Here is a 24,092-nt window from a genome sequence, read left to right on the forward strand (position 1 = left end):
AACTGAAAGTGGTCATCAATTGTGTGTGTGTGTGTGTGTGTGTGTGTACACGTGCCTGCATGCTCAGTTGTGTCCAGCTCTTTTGATCCCATGGACTGTTAGTCTGCCAGGTTCCTCAGTACATGGAATTTTCCAGGTGAGAATACTGGAGTGGGTTGCCATTTCCTCCTCTGGGGGATCTTCCTGACTCAGGGATCAAACCCACATCTTTTGTGTTTCCTGCATTGGCAGGCAGATTGTTTACCAACTGCACCATCTGGGAAGGCCAGTCATCAGTTAGATCCATTAAAGCATAACTTGCTCAAACTGTAACCTGCCTTCACTGATCAAGGCTCAGACAGTAAAAAATCCACCTGCAATGCAGGAGACCTGGGTTCAATCCCTGGGTTGGGAAGATCCCCTGGATGAGATCATGGCAAACCACTACAGTATTCTTGCCTGGAAAATCCCATGGACAGAGGAGCCTTAGCAGGCTACAGTCCATAGGGTCACAAAGAGTCAGACACAACTGAGTGACTAGGCATGCACAGCCTGTTTTCCAAGTGTCACATAACCTAAAAAATGAGATGTTTGCCCAGATTGTTTATCAGGAACTTGGAGTCAGCTATTATCTAGCTCAAGCTGGTTAAGACTGGTTGAGATTACAGACCAACTGGACATGTGCAAGTGTCTTATCTGACCTTTTGATATCAGAAGAGCAAAAACTCTACCCTCAGAATATGCTAATGGCACCATTTTCTGAACACATGTCCCATGCAAAAGCCTGTAGTTTAGTTGATGATGACAGAATGACATCCACACAGAATGACAATTACCTCACCTTTTTCTTATCTCCAATTACCTCCCCCTATAATCTCCACACCCAGATCACCATCCTTCTTTATCCCATAGATATTCTGAGCTCTCTGAGTTCAAGGAGTGGATTTGAGACTTGTTTTCCCATCTTCTCACTTCATTAATAAACACTTTCTCTGATGCAAACTTTGGTGTTTCGACTTTTGGCTTGCTTCATGTGGGGCAAACAAATCTGGTTCAGTAGCATCATCATCTCTCCAGGTTAAAAGTAGCTCTTCTACCACAGATAAACCACATTAATACATACACTGATAACTCAGAATGTTCAGTAACTCAGACACTTTATACACTCCTCTGTTAGAGATAAATTAAATTCAAATAGATTAAGAGCCAGTGAGAATAGGTAAAGAACAGTAGCTGAATTTTAGGTCTTAGAATTTTAAAATTCTTTTTGCCATTGGTCAAAACCTATCTCCTTGACTTTAAAGAGAAATATAAGGCTTCCATATCAACAATTAAAATGTTAAATAGATATAACTCATATTTTCTATAATATAGCAGCAAGGAAGGGGGAGTAGAGGAATGAGAGCAGGATAGAGAGTCCCATGGAATCAAGGAATATAATTATCTTTTCTCTGAGCCTTCAAATAAAATTCTTGTAACCCCCCAGTCCCAAAATTCCTCCTTTTTTTGTCTCAAGAATTTCAAAGGCAGTTAAGAACAGAGCCTGGAAAAGGATACAGTATTAGAGCATTCAAGTCTCACTTCTTCACCTAGGCAATTACACAGCCTTCCTATGACCTACGTACCTTGTTATTGTTGTTGTTCAGCTGCTCAGTTATGTCCAACTCTTTGCGATCCCCAGAAACTGCAGTATGCCAGTCTTCCCTGTCCTTCACCATCTCCTGGAACTTTCTCAAACTCATATCCATTGAGTCAGTGATACCATCCAACCATCTTGTCCTCTGTCATCCCTTTCTCTCCTGCCTTCAATCTTTCCCAGCATCAGGGTCTTTTTTGATGGGTCAGGTCTTCGCATCAGATGGCCAAAGTATTGTAGTTTCAGCTTCAGCATCAGTCCTTCCAGTGATGTGTCTTATCTGCCAAATAATAATTGCTTTGAGGATTAAAAGGAATTAATGTACCTGTGGCCTAGACACAGCACCTGGTGTATAAATTCCCCACTCTTTTCTCCCTTCCCTCACTCTAGTTCTCCTTTCTCTGTGTTCCTATCAGTTGTTGTAACACTATACTCTTTCTAGTTGCAGCTGCAGTACCAAGGACTTCGTGGGGATCCACATGCTGTAAAATGATGGCAACAGGGTCCTAGCCGCTGCTACTACTTTACTTACCAAGTAGATCCTGAATATAAAGGCAACCAGGAGGATTTAGGCTTAGGAGGAAAGTCTGAATGTTCTCAAAGGTCTCAGAAAATCTCCTTGCATCTCTTTGGTGCCAGTTTGGGTCAGTGCCTGTGTTTCTAATCAGTTGTGGTCAGGGGACAGAAATTACTAATTGGTACAGTTCTATCAATAAATCACACATTTCACCCTTGGAAAATGGTAATTCTCTACCAAAACATACAGACCAAGTAAGGGAAGGAGTAGTTCCCCATATGACTATTGCCAGAAGTAGGGTGAATGGATGCAGACAAGATACCTCCTCATATCGTACATCTCTCCATATCCACTTTTCTTTAGTGGCTATGCAATGCTTTCGCTTTAAGTCTTCTAAAAATTCCATAATACAAGTATTTACATATATAATCCAGGTGTCTGCTGCCTGGATACTCCCAAGATTTTTAGCTTTGTGGGAACTCATTTCTTTCATAATTAAATAAAAAGGATTAAGTCACCATCATCCCTTGTCCTGGAGGAAGTCCAGAACTCTCTCAAAATATTTCATGGGTAGATGGTATAGATGGAATCTCCTCATCATCTCTGACTTGAGCAATACTCATTTCTTACTTTCTCACTTTCTATGAAAGGGAAAACTAGGAAGTCAAGAAATATGTGGAGAAACAGGGAAATTTGGCCTTGGAGTACAGAATGAAGCAGGGCAAAGGCTGATAGAGTTTTGCCAAGAAACGCACTGATCATAGCAAACACCCTCTTCCAACAACACAAGAGAAGGCTGTACACATGGACATCACCAGATGGCCAAAACCGAAATCAGACGGATTATATTCTTTGCAGCCAAAGATGGAGAAGCTCTCTATATAGTCACAAAAACAAGACCAGAAGCTGACTGTGGCTCAGATCATGAACTCCTTATTGCCAAATTCAGACTTAAATTGAAGAAAGTGGGGAATACCATTCCAGTATGACCTAAATTAAACCCCTTATGACTATACAGTGGAAGTGAGAAGTAGATTTAAGCAACTAGATCTGATAGACAGAGTACCTGATGAACTATGGAAGGAGGTTCATGACATTATACAGGAGACAAGGATCAAGACCATCCTCATGGAAAAGAAATGCAAAAAAGAAAAATGGCTGTATGAGGAGGCCTTACAAATAGCTATGAAAAGTAGTAAAGCAAAAAGCAAAGGAGAGAAGGAAAGATATACACATTAGAATGCAGAGTTCAAAAGAATAGCAAGGAGAGATAAGAAAGTCTTTCTCAGTGATCAGTGCAAAGAAATAGAGGAAAATAATAGAATGGGAAAGACTAGAGATCACTTCAAGATGATTAGAGATATCAAGGGAACATTTCATGCAAAGATGGACAAAATAAAGGATAGAAATTGTATGGACCTAACAGAAGCAGAAGATATTAAGAAGAGGTGGCAAGAATACACAGAAGAACTGTACAAAAAAGATCTTCATGACCCAGATAATCACGATGGTGTGATCACTCACCTAGAGCCAGACATCCTGGAATATGAAGTCAAGTGGGCCTTAGAAACCATCACTACAAACAAAGCTAGTGGAGGTGATGAAATTCCAGTGGAGCTATTTCAAATCCTGAAAGATGATGCTGTGAAAGTGCTGCACTCAATATACCAGCAAATTTGGAAAACTCAGCAGTGGCCACAGGACTGGAAAAGGTCCGTTTTCATTCCAATCCCAAAGAAAGGCAATGCCAAAGAATGCTCAAACTACCGCACAATTGCACTCATCTCACATGCTAGTAAAGCAATGCTGAAAATTCTCCAAGCCACGCTTCAGCAATACATGAACCGTGAACTTCCAGATGTTCAAGCTGGTTTTAGAAAAGGCAGAGAAACCAGAGATCAAATTGCCAGCATCTGCTGGATCATCGAAAAAGCAAGAGAGTTCCAGAAAACTGCTTTATTGACTATGCCAAGCCTTTGACTGTGTGGATCACAATAATCTGTGGAAAATTCTTCAAGAGATGGGAATACCAGAACACCTGACCTGCCTCTTGAGAAACCTATTTGAAGGTCAGGAAGCAACAGTTAGAACTGGGCACAGAACAACAGACTGGTTCCAAGTCAGGAAAGGAGTATGTCAAGGCTGTATATTTTCACCCTGCTTATTTAACTTATAGGCATAATACATCATGAGAAATGCTGGGCTGGAGGAAACACAAGCTGGAATCAAGATTGCTGGGGGAAATATCAATAACCTCAGGTATGCAGATGACACCACCCTTATGGAAGAAAGTGAAGAAGAACTAAAGAGCCTCTTGATGGAAGTGAAAAAAGAGAGTAAAAAAGTTGGCTTAAAGCTCAAGATTCAGAAAACTAAATTCATGGCATTCAGTCCCATCACTTCATGGCACATACATGGGGAAACAGTGGAAACAGTGACAGAATATTTGGGGGGAGCTCAAAAATCACTGCAGATGGTGACTGCAGCCATGAAATTAAAAGATGCATACTCCTTAGAAGGAAAGTATGACCAACCTAGACTCCTTGGACCCCACATCCAAGGAGCAGCAGCTGCATGGGTGCAAGAGGGCCAAGAGAAGCTACTCCACATTCAAGGTCAGGAGGGGTGACCTCGTCCAAGACAGAAGCAGCAGCAGAGCTTTACTGGAGCAGGCATGAAGAGACACTCCATGCCCAAGGTAAGAGATACCAAACGTCCAAGGTAAGAGAAACCCAAGTAAGATGGTAGGTGTTGTGAGAGGGCATCAGAGGGCAGACACACTGAAACCATAATCACAGAAAACTAGCCAATCTGATCACATGGACCACAGCCTTGTCTAACTCAATGAAACTAAGCCATGCCATGTGGGGCCACCCAAGACAGACAGGTCATGGTGGAGAGGTCTGACAGAATGTGGTCCACAGGAGAAGGGAATGGCAAACCACTTCAATATTCTTGCCTTGAGAACCCCATGAACAGTTTGAAAAGGCAAAATGATAGGATCCTGAAAGAGGAACTCCCCAGGACAGTAGGTGCCCAATATGCTACTGGAGATCAGTGGAGAAATAACTCCAAAAAGAATGAAGGGACGGAGCCAAAGCAAGAACAATACCCAGTTGTGGATGTGACTGGTGATAGAAGCAATGTCTGATGCTGTAAAGAGCAATATTGCCTAGGAACCAGGAATGTTAGGTCCATGAATCAAGGCAAATTGGAAATGGTCAAACAGGAGATGGCAAGAGTGAACATCAACATTTTAGGAATCAGCGAACTAAAATGACTGGAATGGGTGAATTTAACTTAGATAACCATTGTATCTACTACTGTGGGCAGGAATCCCTTAGAAGAAATGGAGTAGCCATCATGGTCAACAAAAGAGTCTGAAATGCAATCTTGGATGCAATCTAAAAAACGACAGAATGATCTCTGTTCATTTCCAAGGCAAACCATTCAATATCACAGTTATCCAAGCCTATGCCCCAACCAGTAACACTGAAGAAGCTGAAGTTGAATGGTTCTATGAAGACCTACAAGACCTTTTAGAACTAACACCCAAAAAAGATGTCCTTTTCATTATAGGGGACTGGAATGCAAAAGTAGGAAGTCAAGAAATACCTGGAGTAACAGGCAAATGTGGCCTTGGAGTATGGAATGAAGCAGGGCAAAGGTAATAGAGTTTTGCCAAGAGAACGCCCTGGTCATAGCAAACACCCTCTTCCAACAACACAAGAGAAGACTCTACACATGGACATTATCAGATGGTCAACACCAAAATCAGATTGATTATATTCTTTGCAGCCAAAGATGGATAAGCTCTACACAGTCAGCAAAACAAGAACAGGAGCTGACTGTGGCTCAGATCATGAACTCCTTATGCCAAATTCAGACTTAAATTGAAGAAAGTAGGCAAAACTACTAGTCCATTGAAGTATGACCTAAATCAAATCCCTTATGATTATACAGTGAAAGTGAGAAATAGATTTAAGGAACTAGATCTGATAGACAGAGTGCTTGATCAACTATGGACTAGGTTCAGGACATTGTACAGGAGACAGGGATCAAGACCATCCCCATGGAAATGAAATGCAAAAAAGCAAAATGGCTGTCTGGGGAGGGCTTGCAAATAGCTGTGAAAAGAAAAGAAGCAAAAAGCAAAAGAGAAAGGAAAGATATTCCCATTTTAATGTAGCTATTTGATACATTAAAAGAATTCCAAAGAATACATTCCAAAGAATAGCAAAGAGGGATAAGAAAGCTTTCCTCAGTGATCAATGCAAAGAAATAGAGGAAAACAACAGAATGGAAAAGACTAGAGATCTCTTCAAGAAAATTAGAGATACCAAGGGAACATTTCATGCAAAGATGGGCTCGATAAAGGACAGAAATGGTATGGACCTAACAGAAGCAGAAGATATTAAGAGGAGGTGGCAAGAACACACAGAAGAACTGTACCAAAAAAATCTTCACGACCCAGATTATCACGATGGTGTGATCACTCACCTAGAGCCAAACATTCTGGAATGTGAAGTCAAGTGGGCTTTAGAAAGCATCACTACCAACAAAGCTAGTGGAGGTGATGGAATTCCAGTGGAGCTATTTCAAATCCTGAAAGATGATGCTGTGAAAGTGCTGCACTCAATATGCCAGCAAATTTGGAAAACTCAGCAGTGGCCACAGGATTAGAAAAGGTCAGTTTTCATTTCAATCCCAAAGAAAAGCAATGCCAAAGAATGCTCAAACTACTGCACAATTGCACTCATCTCACACGCTAGTAAAGTAATGCTCAAAATTCTCCAAGCCATGCTTCAGCAATACATGAACCATGAAATTCCAGATGTTCAAGCTGGTTTTAGAAAAGGCAGACGAACCAGAGATCAAATTGCCAGCATCTGCTGGATCATCGAGAAAGCAAGAGAGTTCCAGAAAACATCTATTTCTGCTTTATTGACTATGCCAAAGCCTTTGACTGTGTGGGTCACAATAAACTGTAGAAAATTCTGAAAGAGATAGGAATACCAGACAACCTGACCTGCCTCTTGAGAAACTTGTACAGGTCAAGAAACAACAGTTAGAACTGGGCATGGAAAAACAGACTGGTTCTCAAGGCTGTATATTGTCACCCTGCTTATTTAACTTATATACAGAGTACATCATGAGAAATGCTGGGCTGGAAGAAGCACAAGCTGGAATTAAGATCGCTGGGAAAATATCAATAACCTCAGATATGCAGATGATATTATCTTTATGGCAGAAAGTGAAGAGGAACTAAAAAGCCTCTTTATGGAAGTGAAAGAGAGTGAAAAAGTTGGCTTAAAGCTCAACAATCAGAAAATGAAGATCGTGGCATCTGGTCCCATCACTTCATGGGAAATAGATGGGGAAACAGTGGAAACAGTGTCAGACTTTATTTTGGGGGGGGGGGGCTCCAAAATCACTGCAGATGGTGATTGCAGCCATGAAATTAAAATACACTTACTCCTTGAAAGGAAAGTTATCACCAACCTGGATAATATATTCAAAAGCAGAGACATTACTTTGCCAACAAAGGTCCGTCTAGTCAAGGCTATGGTTTTTCCTGTGGTCATGTATGGATGTGAGAGTTGGACTGTGAAGAAAGCTGAGTGCTAAAGAATTGATGCTTTTGAACTGTGGTGTTGGAGAAGACTCTTGCAAGTCCCTTGGACTGCAAGGAGATCCAACCAGTCCTTCCTAAAGGAGACCAGTCCTAGATGTTCGTTGGAAGGGCTGATCCTGAGGCTGAAACTCTAATACTTTGGCCACCTCATGCGAAGAGTTGACTCATTGGAAAAGACTCTGATGCTGGGAGGGATTGGGGGCAGGAGGAGAAGGGGACGACAGAGGATGAGATGGCTGGATGGCATCACTGAGTCGACGGACATGAGTCTCAGTGAACTCCGGGAGTTGATGATGGACAGGGAGGCCTGGCGTGCTGCGCGATTCATGGGGTTGCAAAGAGTCGGACACGACTGAGCGACTGATCTGATCTGATCTGATCTGATTCCACATTTTAAACTCTCAAAGTCCCACCTCCTCAACATAATAGGAAAAAATTTAAGTATTCCCTTCCATTATATGCAGAGTAGTTTAGCTCCTCATTCCCATTCAGTGGGGATAATCATTCATTTGCTAATATGAAACCGGTGTAGAATAATGTCAAATTTTTCAATATTTAATTTCTTATGATAAATTTAATTCCTTAGGTCTAATACTCTAGTAAAGCAGGAAATGAAGATGTATTAAAATAGATTTTACTGTGTCTTTGCCATCTCAAATTTTAAAATTAAAAGAACAAGACAAAACACCTGGTACACAGTTTTATAATTCTACAGCCCCAGAAGTTGTTAGTGGTGTCTCCCATTGCTTTTATACATAAATTGTGCCTGCCGATAAAGATTAATTCTCCATCTCAAGGCTTCACCAACTTGAAGAGTTAGTGTATATCCTTTGCCAATTCTGTTCACATTAATCTCATAGCTGTTTTTCCATTCCTTTGCTTCTGAGCCACAAAATATTATCATCATGTCCATGAAAGTTAGAATATTCTCTAAGAGGATACCTACTCCAGTGTCCTATTCCACACAGGAAGCTGTTAAATGTAATACAATATGACTGTTCACATATTTCATAACTGAGATTCAGACATACAGTTGGCTTATTGTAAGCTGAAGGAGAAAGACAAGAATGTTATCCTCTGATTCCTTGCACTGTGCTTTTACTCAGTAGACTTAGTAGATTCTAGTTCCTTCCCAGGTTTTGGCAGTCCTTTGTTAATCAGGGATGTGTTTCCATCCAGTACTTTCCCTCCACTGTACTTTCTGAAAGTCACAGTGGTTTTGCTTGCTTGTTTGTTTTGTTTCTGCACCGTTAGGCTCTACTAAGGTTGGCATCATGAGTTCTAAAACAAATTTCAAGCCACTTTCCAGATGTCTTTCCTAATAACTATAAGTCAGTAAAAAAAAAAAAAAAAAAAAGATAGTCAATGCCTGATCCAGAGTAAGCTTGACTGGTTATTTACAAAAACAAATCCATATGTTGCTGATCAATATATTGCTTCATATTTAAGGTTCTTTTAAGAGTCCAGTAAAACCATTTTTTCTCTTTACTTTGCTATTGTGTTTGTGTGTCATAGTTTGTGTGTAATAGTTCTTATATTCAACTGATTGTTAGCCTTCTTATACTTAAAACAAACAAACAAGAAAACAAACAACAACAAAAAAAAACTTTAGAGGTTCTGGGCTGTACTGGGTGCCAAGCAGTAGCTTACATAGTAAGAAAGCATGACTTACTACATGATTAGAAGCCCTTTCTATGGAGATAGCACAGTGGCTAAGCCAACTGACTTTCTAGTAAAACTCCCTAAGTTCAGATCCCAATCCTACCACCTGCACCACCCTGGGAACAAAATTTTCCCATCTTTTAGATTTGGGATCATAATGCTTACCTCAAAAGAGTATTGTAAGAATTAAATGAGTTGATGTATGAAAAAAAAAAAAGACTTAGGAGAGTGTATTGGACACATAAGTCATCTTTGAGTGCTTAACCATCATTAATTCTTATTTAATAGGTTGAAGCAACCACATAGGCTCAATACTACTCTTTAAAGTCTGATATCATTTACATTATAAAACACAAAACTCTGCTTCTTTTTTAGGGAAAAAAATCTCCCTTCTATTTTTTCAACCTCAATTCGTTTATTTCACAAGTATATATTAAGTACCCAAGTGTCATGCATTAGAAGATATACCAGGGATACTATACTGACCAAGAAAGCTAACCTCCCATGCAACATTAGTTCTAGAGAAAATACAAACACATATACAAACAAAATGATCAAGAAAATACATAAAGTAATAGAGGTGTGGAAAATAAAATGGGGTGATTCAATAGGTGGATATAGGGGCGAGGTTATGGTAAGGAAGCTGAACTCTGAGTAAGAAGATTGTTCTGTGAAAACTAAGTTGACTACTTTCCAGCAGAGGGAAGAGCTGGTGTCAAGGAGCAGAAAGAAGGCCACACAGTAGGGGGAAGGGGAGGGTGGGATGAACTGGAAGAATAGCATTAACATATATACACTACAATGTGTGAAATAAGGTAGCTAATGGAATTTTCTTATAACACAAGGGTTTCAGCTATACAGAAGTTGTGTGTGGCAGGAACCAAAAAATGGGAGATGACATCAAAGATACAATAAGAGCCATATTAAGGCTCTAAAGATTATTTAGAGCCTTGTAGACACTGGTTGGACTTAGACTTTACTGTAAATGAGATGAGAAGACATTGGAAGGTTAGCATAAGGAAGGATGTGGTGTAATTTATAATTCTAAATAGTAACCTTAGTATCTGGGCAGAGAATGGATTATAGAAGAGAAAAAGAAGAACATAGAGTTGCTGAGAGGCTACTGTAGTCAGGTGAAAGATGATTCTAACAGTGGAAATGGGCAGATTCTGACAGTATTTTAGAGGTAGAGCTGCCAGGCTTGGGATGGATGTGAAGGTGGAGATGAGAGATAGATGGAGATTAAGAATGATTCTAGGTTTTGGCTTTGAAGCTACCTGGGTACTGATCTATTGAATTCAGAACTTAAGTATAAATATGGGGGAGAAAATCAAATGTTCTTTTCTGGTATTTTATTTTGACCACATGTACTGAATAATGGATAGTCATATTTTTATAACTTGGAAATCCATTTAAAATTTCTGTTTTTAGTCATCTAAAATTTTAACATTGATAAAACTAATTCCAATTCCCCAAAGAGACAAATCCACCTTCCCTTATTATCTAAAGTATGTGTTCCATCTTTACATCTATAACAACTAAAATTTAAAGAATGTCTGCAGTCCATTTTCCCCAATAGATTTCTGCTGAGTTTTAGGAAGCATAAACTCAAGAGAACTAAAAACCATTGCTGCTTAACTTTCATGGTACCAAACCCACAAAATGACTTAAAGCAGCATGGAATAAATGAATTTAATTGTGCCAATGATGATAGATCCAAAACCTGTACCTACACAGGAGCTAATAAAATCTACAACAGCTTATAAACTATGTTTCATACAAATTCTTTTTTATTTTATTATTGGAGTATAATTGTTTTACAATGTTGTGTTAGTTTCTGCTGTACAGCAACATGAATCAGCTATATGTACACATATACCCCTCCCTCTTGAGCCTCCCTCTCAGCCCACCCCATCTGACCCCTCTAGCTTATCACAGAGCCCCAAGCAGAACTCTTGGGCTATACAGAAGCTTCCCATTAGCTATCTATTTCACACATGGTAGTGTATGTATGTTAATGCTACTCTTCAGTTCATCCCACCCTCCCTCCTACTGAGTCCACATGTCCATTTACTTCACTCTGTATGACAGACTCATACCATTTCTTAAACATTAAATAGTTGTCATTTCAAATGAGTCATTTTTCTTCTATTTTAGGTCTTCAAGAATACAGTCAGCTCTGCTATTGTTTGGAAAATGGGAATTTGTTCTGATACATTTGATATAGTAGGGACAATTTGAAGACAAGGAAATTTTAATGTTTGCTTCTCCACCATTTTGTCCATGAATCACACTGGATGAATGCAGAAAACACACCTAGGTGATCCAAACTACACAGAAATACATAAACACACTCAAACATCTGCCAGCTATCTCAGTTCACCAGCCTGGGTTATGAGCCACACCCATTCACATCTGTTATTAGAACTTGCCATCTGATTTCAGATAATTCTCACTCTACCACTTCACAGTAACTCACAAGCTACAACCCTTCTGATACCCACAAGCAAGCATCAGGTTTTTTTTCAAGGTGAAGCATTTATGTATTTCATAACCACTTAATACGTATGAAACAGTGACACCATTTTATCAGATTTCTAATTTTTTGTGTGTCACTGACAAAAGATCTGAGTGTTATACCACTAACTGATTTTTACCATAAGCCCTGGAACACACAGAGCAGAATTGGCTACACTGAAATATATATTTGAAATGTAAATTCAGTCTTTCTGGGTTTAGTTTTTAAAACTAAGCAAACATGTAAGATCATCAGGATGATTAGAGAAATCTAATTATAGTTTGCCTGAATCATAGAGTGTGTTTAGTGACAAGACTTACAATGAAAAGCATTTTGTAAGCTTAAGAAACACAGCTTTCTGACTGGATACTATATATCAGGTGGTATTTCATTCACGAAAGTATGTTCATATCTATTTTATTTGAGTGTTTAATTTTTGTACTCATCTCTTTTTTCACATTTCATACTTACTCATAAAAGAGAAAAGTAACTATAGAGTACTTTTAATTTTAAAAGAAATAGACGACTTATGATGTGTGCATGTGTCTGTGTGTGTGTTGAGTATAAAGTTATAAGTGTAACCTAAATCTATCCTCAAAGAAAAGAGTGAATGTTGCCTAAATGTTGGCTATTAATAGTGAAAAGAACAGAAAAAGGGGAGGAAGGGAAGGGAAGGAAAGAAATTTTATTCTTTCACTCCCCAAGAAGCCAAGAAAACCACTGCTTGAAAAAATATAATTGAGACTGGAGTCAAAAAGTCTTAGTATTCATTGAAATACTATAAAGCACTAATAAGCCAGATATAAAATTGTGGCCTATTTTATGAAAAAAAGATAAAAGAACAAAATATGAACCTCAAGAGTCTTGAAGACTATTTCATTCTGAAACCCTTGAGATTTAAGCAGGTGTCTCTTCATGCTGTTCGTAACCAGTTTGGTATGTGGGTGTGTACCAGAGAGTCCTGTCCACTAGGGGCTAGACTTTCACCAATAAACTGCTTTTAATTACAGCACTTACATAAGGTCCTATTTAAGCAGCATACAGACAAAGAGTGTTTTTTTTGTTGTTGTTGTTAGTCCTGAGATGTGTTTCTCATCTGAGGTAATTTTTGTTGAGTCATAATTGACATAAAATATCATGTTAGTTTCAGGAATACAACATAGTGATTTAATTTTTTTATACATTACGAAGAGATCACCATGATAAATCTACTTACAATCTGTCCACCATACTGAATTACTATATTATTGACTGTATTTCCTGTGCTGTACATTACATTCCTGTAATTTATTTATTTTTAAGGATGGAAGTTTGTATCTCAATCTCATTTACCTATTTCCATATATCCCCCAGCCCCCTCCCCTCTGGCAACCACTGGTTTGTTTTCTGTATCTATGAGTCTGTTTTTTTTGTTTTGTTTTTTATATTCCACATATATATGAAATTATATGCTATTTGTCTTTATCTTCTTTCACTTAACATAATACCCTCTAGGTTCATCCAGGCTGTCACAAATGCCAAAATTTCATTTTTTATGTCCAAGTAATATTTCAGTATGTTTGTCTGTATATATGGCACAATTTCTTTATCCATTTATCTATTGATATATCTCTGATCAGTTTAACAGTTCCAAATGAATTTACTCAAATATGTATATTCTCAAATAAAATACTACTTCAGGAAGTTTATATTGTGATATTAAAACACTTTTATCATTGAAACATTTGTTGTTTTCCTTCTTTTTCATCTACCAGCCTTATGATAGTCTTCAACCATCATGTCCTAACAATGCTTAATTAATATCAAGCAATTAAATACTTAGAGTGTACCATTGTTATACAAATGTATTAGAAGCAAAAGTAGACTATAAGTGTCTCTAATATTTTTTTGGATTTCACTCATTTATCAAATATTTATCCAGTTACTTCTGGATGCTGGGATTTGGGAATGACATTTGGGAGGTTATATTTTCTATCATAAGGGGGTGAAATCTAAATCAGAAAGGTAACTTTTAAATTTAAGATGTATTTATTAAATTCCTATGGATCTTGCTTTAGCAATATAAAGATGAAGAAGACAAGAACCCTGCCTCAAGCTAGTCAGTCCTCATTAGAGAGACAGGTAAGTAAACAAGGCCCCTCAAAACAATGGCCTTCCCTTTGCTTTAAAAAGGGTGTATAAAGGACAGGAGTACAATATAATGCAAAGTATGCAGCAGTTAAGACCCACAGCTTTGGAGTCAGAGATACTAGCTCTGCTGTTTGAGTGTCAGTAGACTTCTAGCCATCCTGTTTCGCCACAGTGAATCAGGAATGATAAATCCTACTTAGAAAAGTAAATGAAATAATGTATGTAGAATTTTAGTATAGCTCTGGCACACGCTAACTGTCCATAAAATATTTTTTGTTTGTTTGTTTGTTTGTTTTTACAATAAAGCACTAGAAAAGCACAGGTAGGGTAGCAAGAACAAACCTACCTACTGATCAATGAACGATGGACAGAGTTGGGTAGCTCCTCAATATACCAAGAGTCAACCACTTTGGATGTTCATCACATGAGAATTTTGATGGTCACATATGTGTGTGTTTGGATGTATGTGCATGTATATCTATCTGTAACAAGCATAATTGCTTTATAGGATGGAGTCTATTTTGAAACGCTAAAATTTGTAATATCATAGAACACTCACAGGAGGAATGAGTTGGCCAAGTTCTGCCAAGGAAGTTCTCACAAGAAGGCATTATGAAATGTCCTTATTCCTCAGAATTTAACTTTAAAATGTTCCCACTGGAGTCCAATGGAAGTTTTATGAGAGTAAAGGATAGAATTAGGTCTTGTATATTTTTAAAGGGTCATTCAAAAAGGCAGACTAAATTTTTTACAGATGGCAGAATAAGGACTGATGCAGTTGGCCAAAACTGACCTTTTATGATTTTTGAAAGCAAACGTTTACTGAAAGAGAACTCTACTATATTACCAATGGGGGAAATTTTCTGGATGCTTACACTGGACAGCTCAGTTCACATTCACTGCCAAACACATTTATAAAAAAGAAAATCAATAATAATATTTTCCATGGTACCTATTTTCAACTTCCTCTCAAAAATTTTTGCCCTGTAGTTGTTTTTTCTCAAACACAAGTATGTTTCTGAGGAAAAACATTTTCAATAAGAATAGGATTGTGAAAGTACATGCATTTTAGGAAGCTTACTGTTAGCTTCACAACCTACTGTAAAGGTTGAGGATGATGGATTTTTGCCTGGTATTCTAGACAGTAAATTCAGAACTGATTTTAAGTTCTTCCAGAATGGAGCTCCTTTTAAACTTATTTCAAAATATAACTCCCTTTTTCAAAGAGGTAGAGGGGTTTCAGAAACTTTATGCTCTTTATGATGTTAAATAAAACTCTTAAAAAACAAAATTTTGATAAGTGAAAAACTTAGAATATTAAAATCTATAAAATGTGGGTGGGAAAAATTAAAGGTGGTTTGTCACAATATATTTTGGGTTTGATGAATTTTAAAAGTTTAGTAGGGAGCACATATAATAAACTGAAACAGTACAGAGAAGATTAGCCTGGCCCCTGCACAAGGAGGACAAGCAGATTATTTAAGGATTTTTTTTTTTACATATATGTAATAAAAATGGTTTTAAGACTGCTGCTTGCATCCTACTGGAGAAGAATTTTGTTCTGTTTATTCAGGGGATGAATGTGATACCCACTCTGTAATGAATTTAGAGAAGTGCCTAGAAGCACAAATAATAAAGACTGTTATATAGATCTACTTAGACACACACACACAAGTTGGGGGGAAAATTGAAATGGTGAGCTCAAATTATAAGTAGAATTACTAATTTCCATGATAGCCATAGTTTAGAACTTTCTTTCTTTTTCCAGTAAAGTTGTATTTTTATTTATTTTTAAATACTTTTTTAAAGATTTATTTATTTATTTTTGGTTGCTCTGGACCTTTGGTGCTGCATGCAGGCCTTCTCTAGTTGTGGAGAGCAGGTGTTACTCTCCAGCTCCAGTGTATGGGTTTCTCCTTGTGGTGGTTTCTCTTGTTATGGAGCATGGGCTCTAGAGCACAGGTTGAGTAGTTGTGGGGCTCAGGTTTAGCTGTCCTGAGGCATGTGGGATCTTCCCTAACCAAGGATAGAAACTGTGTCCCCTGCATTGGCAAGTGGACTCTTTATCACTGAGCCACCAGGGAAGCCCCTAGAACTTCATTATCTTCTTATTTATTAAGTGGGTGGTTTTATTACTTACTTAATAAGTAGCTTACTTATTAAGCTACTCTTTTGATATGCAGACTTTTAAAACATTCTGTTTCATAGCTGATCATCAGAAAATAAAAAACATTGCAATTTTCTTTCTCAGGAGAAAATGAATACTGTAGGTATTCAGACACCATTTAATGTATGTAAAGTATGACACTGGCACCTAATCTAAGCTCCCCAAATGACCTTCTTCTGTTAAAAACTGCACAAGTCTATATGGTTTTAAAAACAATAACAAATAGATAATTTAAAGTGTAAAATAGTACCCTGACTTTGGAGAAAGTTTTGACACTTTCTTATAAAACTATAAATATGCCCTTGTTCTCTGTTCTAGAAATTCTATCCCTAGACTTTTACCAAAAAATAAAAATACATATTCACTAAGCTTTACTCATAACTAGCAAAAACTGGAAACTCAAATTCCATTAAGAAGGGAATGCACAAATTTTAGTATGTTTATGCAGTGGAGTATTATTTGGCAATAAAAAATATATTGATAGACACAACAACATGAATAAGTCAAACAAATGTTATGCTTAGTAGAATAAACTGAAAATAAAAGGGTACACAGTTCCATTAATACGAAGGACAATATTGTACAAAACTAAATCAACAGCTTTAAAAATCAAAAAGTGTTTGTCTCTGGATAAAGGAGAAGATTCACAGGGAAAAGACTTGAAGATACTTTCTGGGATGGCGGCAATGTCTGTTCTTCACATGGGTGGCTGTGTGCCTTTGTCAAAAGTCATGAAACTGTACACTTAAAATGTGTGCACTTTTACTAGTGATTAATTTTATTTTGAAAAAGAACAAATGTATATATTTTTAAAGATTTTTTCACATATGTCAGGCAAATCAAAAGAAGGACTTCTTTTATGTGCCTTCCCATATCACTGTTTGTGAACTTAAGTGGTTCTAATGACAAAATGAACAGATTTAACTCTGCAACTGTGCATCATTTTTCTAACTGGTCTATTTTCCAGAAGGTAAGAGCTTGCCTTTTGTTAAAAAATTTAAATTGTTTGTAATACAGCACATAAATTGCCATTAAACATGGCAATGCAATGAGAACCTCTAGAAGAAACAGGTGGGATCCCTTCCCATTTTTTTCCTTATGACTTTGAGAATAAATCTCCCCCAAATGACACCTTTCTCCTTCAAACACTTCAGTTGTATATTTTATAACTTTTACATATGTCATTTTTACATGACAGTCACAGCTCCCACCTGGAGTTTTGCAACACTGTCCGCATGTTACCCTTTTTTTTTAGAATATGCATGTTTTATTCTGAATAATTTTGCATAATAAAAATGAAAGTATAAAATAATTAACACAAAATATTTTAACAAGCTAAAATAAATCTTGAAAAAAAAAAAAAGCAGAAATGTAATCCATGGCAGAGTTTCCAAAAGTCATATAAAAGTTCTAAAACATCCTTCCAGTTTCACTAACTGAAAGATTTGAAGGTCAAAATGAAACCTCAGGATCAAGGATCTAAAATCATATAATAATAAAATAACATCCTCTCTAGACAGTTAATATTGATATTGAGGTATAACAGATTCAACAAATTTTTTTTAAATCATGCAAATGATTTAATAGCCACAACGATTTTAACTAACAAGCTGAGAAAAACTTAAATACTAACAGATTGATTTTTTATTGACTTGCACATTCATTCACTCACTTGTTGTTCATTCTACCAACAAATATTTATTGGGAATCTTTTATGTTCTTAGAAGGTTCTAAGAACTTGGACTAGGTAGAAGACAAACAGATTAAAATGTCAGCTTTTCAACATGAGATAGAATGTTTGATATTGTACCAAAGGTAAAAAGGTAGGAAAGTGAAACATAAAATTAAAGGAAGAGTATTGAAATTTTAATAAGGTACAGGAAAAGCCTACTGGTAGACATGGATTTTGAGTAAGGACCTAAAAGAAATAACAGAGTTAGAAATGCCAATACCTGAGAAAGAACAGCCCAGATAGCAGGAAAAGCAATGCAAAGGCCCTGAGATGGGACAAAACCTGACTAGTTTAAGATGTTGAAAGCAGCCCTTACAGCTAAAGCAAAGAGCAGGAAAGAAAGGGAGAAGGTAAGATCAAAGAAACACTGTAGGCTAGATTACACAGGGCTTTTCAGGCTGTAAAGAGTGGTTTTTTATAGTGCTTGGGATGGGGCTATTGAAGGTTGAAAGCAGAAGGGTGACATGGTCTCATTTCCATTTTAACTAGATCCTTCTAGTTTCTCTTTTCAGGACAGAACGGTGAGGGTCAAGGGTAAAAACAGGAAAGTCATTTAAGAGGCTACTGCAATAATTCAGATAGAGAAAGCAGTAACTTGGAACAGGATGGAAGCAGTGGATAGTGGAGATAAATGATTGAGTTTTAATATATTTTGAAAGTAGAGTTAAGATTTGTTGGCAGATCAAATACGAGGTGTGAAAAAAAAAAAGTCAAAGATTAATGCAAAGTTTTTGGACTAAGCAAAAAAAAAAAAAGGACATTGATTCCCGATATAACCAGTTTGAGTTAAGTCCTTGTCATATTAATGGTATTATACCCATTTGACAAGAGGGAATTACAGCATTCTTCTGCAGCTAAGAATGAAACAAATAAAAACCCTTTCCTTCTGTCATGCTGCTGCTGCTGCTAAGTTGCTTCAGTCGTGTCCGACTCTGTGTGACCCCAGAGACAGCAGCCCACCAGGCTCCCCTGCCCCTGGGATTCTCCAGGCAAGAACACTGGAGTGGGTTGCCATTTTCTTCTCCAGTGCATGAAAGTGAAAAGTGAAAGTGAAGTCCCTCAGTCGTGTATGACTCCTAGCGACCCCATGGACTGCAGCCTACCAGGCTCCTCTGTCCATGGGATTTTCCAGGCAAGAGTACTGGAGTGGGGTACCATTGTCTTCTCCGTCCTTGTGTCATAGGATGTCTGAAATTCTTTCATAGAAGTGTTATTCTTCTAACTTGAGTCTTTGAATCAAATTAAATGTAAACTCTATGTTTATTATTGATTTTTACTAATACATGATTTTAAGGTAGAGTAAAATGACAACTCTCTATATAAGAGGATAAAGTTATAAAAGATACAGCTTAAATGGGAGGTAGAATTTTTAAAGGGTCCAGTTCAGAACTCGGTCTAAGTACAGGTGATGGTCTGAAACATAAAATAATCTTTATGCAATCAAATTGTGTTAAATGTATCACTAATTTGTAGTGTTCATTACTCAATAAAATTGATATGGAAGTCAGCTGTTAGCTCTGAGTCAGCACTAGGTTGAAATCCAAAGTCCACTTTAAACTGCGGGTGTTAGGCAAGTTATTTAACTTCTCTAGATCAATTTTCTTTGTATCACAGCTAGATATACAAATACCCCCTTAAGTTCTTATTTTAATAATTTTATTTATTTAATAATTTAAAATATCTGGCATATTTTAGGTACCTAGTAATAGTTGTGATTATCATTTGATATCACGTCAAATTTTCTAACTTACTCTGGTAATATATTAATTATTTTAATTTCAGAATCTAGTTAGTTATTTAGAAAGGACAAATAATAAATATTTATTGTTGGATAAAATGTTATATTGAATATTTATTTACATGAGTGATATTTAGAAGATTTGCATTTAGTTTCAGGAACATCTCTTCTTTAGCACATAACTTTACGTGGAGCCAAGGGTGAAAGGTAATCTGTTCAGTAGACTCACTAAATATCACCCCAATCATCTCTTCCCTTAACTTCCCTACTACAGAGCTTTCTATTGCAGCTAAAAGTAAAACATGGCATAGTCCTAACCAATAAAATCTAAAGAAAACTCCTGGGTAAGGTTTCCAGACAGATTTTTGTTTTCCCCGTAAAAGGGACACTCTCAGCTGATGTATCTCTCTCTCTCTTTTCCCCCTTTCACCATTGTTTTTCCCCTTCATCCACGCCTAAAACATGCATAAAAATGCTTTGAGGTCCGGCAGCCATTTGGGGATTATAACATTATAACTATGGGCTTCCCAGTTGGCACTGGTGGTAAAGAGTCTGCCTGCCAATGCAGGAGATGTAAGAGACACAGGTTCGATCTGTGGGTCATGAAGATCCCCTGAAGGAGGAAATGGCAACCCACTCTAGTACTCAAGCCTGGAGAATCCCATGGACAGAGTAGCTATGGCCCATAGAGTCACAAACAGATGGACATGACTGAAGCAACTTGGCACACAGGTAATAATTCTGAGAACAAAATACAACACATGGCAGAACACAGAGATGAAAATAATATGCACCTCTGAAAAAATTATCAAGAAGTACTAATATGAGGTATCAACCAGATATCCTATTTTGTGAGAAAAAATTAAAACATATTTAAGCCATAATAGTCAAGTTTACTTGCGAAAAAGTGAAACAGTGAAAGAGTTAGCCACTCAGTAGTGTCTGACTCTTTGCGACCCGATGGACTGTACCCCACCAGGTTCCTCTGTCCATGGGACTTTCTAGGCTGGAATACTGGAATGGCTTTCCATTCCCTTCTCCAGGGGCTCTTTCTAACCCAGAGATCAAACCCAGGTCTCTTGCATTGCGGGCAGATTCTTTACCATCTGAGTCACAAGGAAAACTCCAAGCTTACTTGTTCTTGCGGCCAAATACAGTTCTGATTTTCTACTTCTCTTTATATTAGGCAAGCAATACAGATCCACCTTGTTCCTTTAAATTTTATCTTGACTTTTTTTTCTAGTAAGATACAATATCATTACTATCCAGTTCTCCTTATTTAAATCATGTAAGGTAAAGCCTTTGACTGTGTGGATCACAAGAAACTGTGGAAAATTCTGAAAGAGATGGGCATACCAGACCATCTGACCTGCCTCTTGAGAAACCTGTATGCAGGTCAGGAAGCAACAGTTAGAACTGGACATGGAACAACAGACTGGTTCCAAATAGGAAAAGGAGTAAGTCAAGGCTGTACATTGTCACCCTGCTTATTTAACTTATATGCAGAGTACATCATGAGAAGCGCTGGGCTGGAGGAAGCACAAGCTGGAATCAAGACTGCCGGGAGAAATATCAATAACCTCAGATATGCATTTGACATCACTCTTATGGCAGAAAGTGAAGAGGAACTAAAAAGCCTCTTGATGAAAGTGAAAGAGGAGAGTGAAAAAGTTGGCTTAAAACTCAACATTCAGAAAATGAAGATTGTGGCATCCAGTCCCATCACTTCATGGGAAATAGATGGGGAAACAGTGGAAACAGTGTCAGACTTTTGAGGGGCTCCAAAATCACTACAGATGGTGATTGCAGCCATGAAATTAAAAGATGCTTACTCCTTGGAAGGAAAGTTATGACCAGCCTAGACAGCATATTAAAAAGCAGAGACATTACTTTGTCAACAAAGGTCCGTCTAGTCAAGGCTACGGTTTTTCCAGTGGTCATGTACGGATGTGAGAGTTGGACTGTGAAGAAAGCTGAGCACTGAAGAATTGATGCTTTTGAACTGTGGTGTTGGAGAAGACTCTTGAGAGTCCCTTGAACTGCAAGGAGATCCAACCAGTCCATTCTGAAGGAGACCAGTCCTGGGTGTTCGTTGGAAGGACTGATGCTAAAGCTGAAACTCCAGTACTTTGGCCACTTCATACGAAGAGTTGACTCATTGGAAAAGACTCTGATGCTGGGAGGGATTGGGGGCAGAAGGAGAAGGGGACAACAGAGGATGAGATGGCTGGATGGCATCACTGACTCAATGCACATGAGTTTGGGTGAACTCCGGGAGTTGATGATGGACAGGGAGTCCTGGCATGCTGCGATTCATGGGGTCACAGACAGTCACACACAACTGAGTGACTGAACTGAGCTGAAGGTATTTCTGGGCTTCCCTGGTGGCTTAGACAGTAAAGAATCTGCCTGCAGTGCAGAAGACCAGATTTGATTCCTGGGTTGGGAAGATTCTCTGGAGAAGGAAATGGCTACCCACTCCAGTATTCTTGCCTGGAGAATTCCATGGACAAAGAGGAAAGCTATTTGAGGGGAAATTTTTCTGAAAATATACCCATGCTTTTCTCACAGAACCTTTTATTAAACTTATGTGAAATATATACATATAACTATTGCTTCTAAATGAAGAGGAATTTTTAAACAAAATTAACATCACAATACAGAAATTTTTAAAACATTTATGCATGTTTTTTATTTTAAAAAGTTAATAACTTTTCTCAGAGAATTGATAAATATTCCCTAAAGGTTGAAAACAATTTTTCTCCATTTTAAAAAGGTGCACTTTTTTAGTTTGTTTATCATAGAAGGAAATAAATATGAATATACTTTTAACCTAGAGCTGTTGTTGTTTCTTCCTCTAAATGAATAAACATGATATTAATGGTAGCATTAAGGCATATCAAATAGTTTCCTAAGTAAATCAAGCTTATGTCCCAAAATGGCACTTCCACTGGCTTTTTCTTTGCTTCCCTTCCTTCCTTTTCATTTTGGCCTGCTATATGGCAATTGTAAAAAGGAACAAAAATGGAGATGGAAAGTGACCTTAATTTTCCCATATCAGACAAGGTTAGCAACCTATAAGTCCCATTTGCAGTAGTTTCACTTAAAGATAAATACTACATAGGAAATGCATTTTGCAGGGGTAATACTGGTGGTGCAAGAGTAATATAAGCTGACTAAGTGAAGAATCACTTTTCTTAAAAGAGAACACTTTAGGCAAAAATCTTTAGATATTAAATTATTTACACATTCCTATTTATAGATAGTCAACAATGGTTACAATAGTTCATATGACAAAGAACTTCTGAAAAAGAATACTTCTGGTAGAAGAATCCAAGGGTAGCTATAATGGTCAAAGTATTTGTTTATTTGTTCTCTCCATGTGCTATTGTCCTCTCAGATAGGCCAAACATTCAACTGCCAAGACCATTAAATTTTATTGTAAGAACTCAAAAGCATATATCTGGGATTTGATTAAGTACCACAGCAAATGTATTGCTTTTCACACATACACACATAGTACTCAGCAAGTTTCCATGCAGTCAAAAGGAACAGAAATGTGTGTCTCTGTGTGTGTAATGAGAGACAAAGATATAAAATGGAAACCTGATGAAAATAAAATGCTAGAAAAAAACTCTTCCAAAAATTTAAGAGAAAAGAATACTTCCAAACTCATTTTTTGAGGCCAGTATTACCCTGATACCCATGCCAGATAAAGATACCACAAGAAAAGAAAAACACAGGCAAATATCCCTGATGAATATAAATGCAAAAATTTACCAAAAAAAATACTAGAAAGCTAAATCTAAGCATATTAAAAAAAAAATATGTACCATGACTAAGTGGTATTTATCCTTGAGATTCAACGATGGTTCAACATTAAAAAATCAGTTGATGTGATATACCACATTAGGACTTCCCTTGTGGCTCAGCTAGTAAAGAATCTGCCTGCAATGCCAGAGACCTGGGTTTGATCCCTGGGTTGGGAAGATCCCCTGGAGAAGGGAAAGGCTACCCACTCCAGTATTCTGGCCTGGAGAATTCCATTGACTTCATAGTCCATGGGGTCACAAAGAGTTGGATACGACTGAGAAACTTTCACTTTCACCCCATTAACAGGAAAAAAAGGATAAATATCACAGGATCATTTCAATAAATTCAGAAAAAGCATTGGCCAGAATCAACCTCAATGGTATAAAATCACATGCTTTCCCTCTAAAATCAGGAACATGGCAAGGATATTTACACTTGCCACTTCTCTCTAACCTAGTTCTAGAAGTTCTAGCCAGAGTGATTAGTCAACAAAAAACAACAGGCATCCTAATCATGAAGAAAGAAGCAAAATTTTCTCGATTTCCAGATGACATGATCTTGTATA

General features: G+C 37.5%; 1 non-coding gene across 1 annotated transcript; it reads left to right on the forward strand.

Annotated features, from left to right (window-relative positions):
* The first annotated feature begins 15,472 nt into the window (after positions 1 to 15,472).
* LOC112443615 (U6 spliceosomal RNA) lies at positions 15,473 to 15,575 on the forward strand. Its single transcript, XR_003032020.1, has one exon. It is a non-coding gene; the product is annotated as a U6 spliceosomal RNA (small nuclear RNA).
* Positions 15,576 to 24,092: the final 8,517 nt, after the last annotated feature.

The sequence above is a fragment of the Bos taurus genome, chromosome 2 (genome assembly GCF_002263795.3).
Source record: "Bos taurus isolate L1 Dominette 01449 registration number 42190680 breed Hereford chromosome 2, ARS-UCD2.0, whole genome shotgun sequence".
In the NCBI taxonomy this organism is placed as follows: Eukaryota; Metazoa; Chordata; class Mammalia; order Artiodactyla; family Bovidae; genus Bos; species Bos taurus.